This window comes from Sinocyclocheilus rhinocerous, unplaced genomic scaffold, assembly GCF_001515625.1.
Source record: "Sinocyclocheilus rhinocerous isolate Xijiao unplaced genomic scaffold, SAMN03320098_v1.1 scaffold984, whole genome shotgun sequence".
Lineage (NCBI taxonomy): Eukaryota > Metazoa > Chordata > Actinopteri > Cypriniformes > Cyprinidae > Sinocyclocheilus > Sinocyclocheilus rhinocerous.
The window spans coordinates 12,271-16,657 of record NW_015643603.1 but is presented as its reverse complement, the minus strand read 5'-3'; positions in this window follow the sequence as shown (position 1 = coordinate 16,657).

Here is a 4,387-nt window from a genome sequence, read left to right as displayed (position 1 = left end):
TGGTCATAGTTCGCAAGTAGTTCTCAATGAGGATATTTTTATTTAATAATTATCAAATATCTAATAAGGAACTACCTTTGTCCTAAATTTGCTACTACTTAGTTAATCTTGCTTCTCTATTAGTTAATAGTATTAAGTTAAGTGTTAATTTAGTACTACCTATTACTTCCTGCATAACTACTTGTTAACAACGGACCATTATTCTATTCACTCACAAGGAAAGGCCCATTTTCAGCTAGTAACCCTTCAATGTCAGCATTGTAGACCTCCATTCAGTCATAGTACCAGAGTGCCAAGAGAAGGTCATTTTAGCCAAATAGTGCCACAATAATTAGGCCAGGTATTGTGCTCTTGAGCATGGCACTTAACCCCAGGTTCTTCCAGTGTGTTTGTCCCTCTAACAGATGTAATACAAGTTGCTTTGGATGAAAACATCTGTTAAATAACTACATGTTCTCAGTCAATTTCTACATCAGCAGATCCTTCAAGATAACAGATTAGATTTACTGACAGAACAACCACATACATCTCTGGGTGCACTAAAAATCCAATATGAGTGTTCAAAACACTCACTTTATCAAAGATTCTTCATGCACCTTGATTTATCAGCCCTGCTATCAGTGATGTTTACTTCCATAAAATATTTGATTCTGAATGGACATATGAGGTAAAATCACATGGGAGGTTGCATTTCTAAAATATTAGCAATCTGTCAGGCTATACTTACAGATGACCACAGACAAAATTGTATATACAATACATTTATACATTCACATTCTGTCTGTTAAAAGAAAATTTAAAAAAAAAAAAAAAAAGAAAATTTCCTGATTATTTACCTATGTTCTGATTGTCTAGTTGACACTAGAGAAGACCTTTATTGTCCCTTAAAATCCCTTATGGATTTTGGACGGTCAAAAATTAACTATGTTGAGCCCCGTTCACTTGCATTAGATGGAGAAAAATCCTGGAATATTTAAAAATATAAATAATTAGGACATTTTCATTTTTGGGTAAACTATTCCTTTAAGAACTGTAGAAATGTCAGGGAAGTCATATAAATGTAACAAAAGCTAAAGTAATCAATGTTTGGACTAAAATTGCAAATGAAAACAGATTTAAATACAAAGAAATGCATAGTCAAGTTTTGTGCTTGCTTCCTGATAGAGTCAAATTTAATTGCTAACATTGTATAATAAATCAATTCATTCCCACACTTTTCCTTTATCTTTGATGCCATTTTCACACACTTGTAATTTCTACCAATGCAGTTGCTCTCTCAATCCAAAAAGCCTCATTAAAGTCTGTATTAGGTGGTGAAGAAGTCCTTTATTTTTAGCCTCTCAATTTGTGGCCATTTACAGAGAACACATTTTTAAACACAGGGCAGTGGAATTTAATAATAATTAAAAAAAACTTTTACCTTAAGCACCACCTTTTTATAGAACGGCGTGTCATGCGTGCAACACTGCAAAAGACATGAGCGCAACTGTTAAACATGTCCGTCTTGCACGTCAACACAGAAAAAACAATGGAAAAGCAGCATAGTGAAATGCAAATCACATTCTGTGTGAACAGCTTATAGGCCTGTTTCACACCAAGAGCTCAAGCAACAGCATAACTACAAAGGGACGACAACATAAATACACACTGTTTTTGGCTTTTGCATGCCATGTGAAACATGTCATATCTTTGTGCTAAAATGTCAAGATTTAAGTCTATGCCTGGGCCCTAGAATATATGCTGCTCTGTTGTGTTGTAAGCTGTCTGATCACGTCATCCTTGTTAATGGTTGTTTGTAGCTTTTTTTGTGTGTGAATTGAATAATTATATCAAGAAAAGCATGCCCTGGGGTCTAGAGGGCAAGGCCAAACTTGTTCTAGCTTCTTTTCTTACATCCCTTTTCTGGCTTCAAAGAGGGACAGTCTATTATTAAGCACTGCAAATTGACTTGGTAATTCAGTGGCGGCTCAAGAGCATCATAGAGGAATAGCGATGAGAAACAGACAGAGAACAAGTCTTTTGAGGGTGAATGTGTCTGTGTATGTGTATGTGTGTGTATGAGCAAAAGGAGTGAGAGAGAGAGTGCCTATGAATACCAATGGTCAAGTTAGCCTGTTGACGAAACTGACAAAAAAGCGTTTGTTGAAGCCTATGGATGGTATGACTGTCTCACTCTCTCCTTCGGTTATGCACCTGCTCTTAATGAAACCACCCAAAACAAAAGCAGTGTCTCAGAGTATCATGCTGTTCAACTGCTGCTTCTTTTCACCAAACTGAAATCTACTTCTGAAACAGAATCAACACACATGAAATGACAGGAATGATATAAAAGTGATGCTTGCTTATTTATATAATGGTAAGAGACTTGCATTTGTGTGTTAGTGAGAGTTGCAGTTAGAGAGTGAGAGAGTGAGAGAAAGATTGTCTAATCAGCGTCTCATATTGCACAGGAAGACTCTTTGGCATACTCTCATTTAACTCCCTTTAGTGATTGTACTATGTAGAATGATTTGGTGACATTATTATTAGGAAGTGTGTGTATGTTGGAGGCCGGTGGAGGTCCCTGAGTTGTCTGTGGGTATTAATTACAAACCTATAGCAAATAAATGTGTTACACTGTAAATGTTGTACGAATAACAATTTCACACTATAGACTAATTACTGTCTACTAAATATTATCTAATATTTTTGTCTAATTACTGACCTTTCCATTTAGGTAAATAAACAAATCTTCAGAAATGTCTAAGAAATATCTCATTCTTTGTGGTTTGAAATGTCATCAAAGCCTAATTTAGGGCTGGGCGATATAGCTAAAAAATGTATCAACGATATAATGTTTCATATCGTTCGGTATCGATAATTATTGACATTTTTTATAACCTTTTTAAAACTCAGTGGCGGCTCAAGAGCATCATAGAGGAATAGCGATGAGAAACAGACAGAGAACAAGTCTTTTGAGGGTGAATGTGTCTGTGTATGTGTATGTGTGTGTATGAGCAAAAGGAGTGAGAGAGAGAGTGCCTATGAATACCAATGGTCAAGTTAGCCTGTTGACGAAACTGACAAAAAAGCGTTTGTTGAAGCCTATGGATGGTATGACTGTCTCACTCTCTCCTTCGGTTATGCACCTGCTCTTAATGAAACCACCCAAAACAAAAGCAGTGTCTCAGAGTATCATGCTGTTCAACTGCTGCTTCTTTTCACCAAACTGAAATCTACTTCTGAAACAGAATCAACACACATGAAATGACAGGAATGATATAAAAGTGATGCTTGCTTATTTATATAATGGTAAGAGACTTGCATTTGTGTGTTAGTGAGAGTTGCAGTTAGAGAGTGAGAGAGTGAGAGAAAGATTGTCTAATCAGCGTCTCATATTGCACAGGAAGACTCTTTGGCATACTCTCATTTAACTCCCTTTAGTGATACCCTCTTTGCTCTTAAGACTCTATTACCTCTTCTCTCCATGGAACACTTTATTCTGCACTAAAGGGACAAGAGCTGGCCCAGACCCAAAACATCTACTCAGCAAAGCTGCCCCAAATCCGAGCAAGATATATGAGCCATTTCCCCCGAAATGATCAGAAATAGCAAGTCAGTTTTCACCACATTGCACCAACTACAGCAGGCACTTCGATTGTTTTGGAAAACGTCCTTAAATAACTAATATATTGGCACACTGTGTCTCACAGGCAGAGAGGGTGGAGAATATATATATATATATATATATCTTGTCTCCCGAGGCCACAGGAGGGCGCAATGAGCAAAATTATGCAGCACATAATGTCAACGCAGGGAAATAACTGTCTATAAAAAACGTGCATTAGGCCCTACGTCTAAATTAACTCATATAAATCAAATATATATTGCATAAACATATTATGAACAAAACAGCATCATTGCTTAATACAAAGAGCCGAATCGCCCATCATGGAGATTGCATTAAAAAACATAAGAGACGCAGTGAAAAGGAATAAACCTCCACAAGTTCGCGACGCGTTTTCTAAAAGTTTAAACTGTTTTAACTTTGCATGGCTACATCTCTTGTGTGAGACGCGAGTGCAGCAGTCATATTTGTCCGTCTAAATATGCGCTGAATATGCGTTCTGTGTGAATGGCTTGGTTTCGGTTTTCACCTAATCAAGATCTTCTCCGCATTGAACTTCTATATTACTCTAATATTTTGAATGCATAACACAGCAGCAGCGCATCTCGTGGGGCTAGACCAGGGGTGGCGAACTCCGATCCTGGAGAGCCACAGTCCTGCAGAGCTCAGCTCCAACCCTAATTAAAACTGACCTGCCTGTAGCTTCCTAGTAACCCTTCAGGCCTTGATTATCTTGTTCAGGTGTGTTTGATTAGGGTTGAAGCAAAACTCTGCAGGACT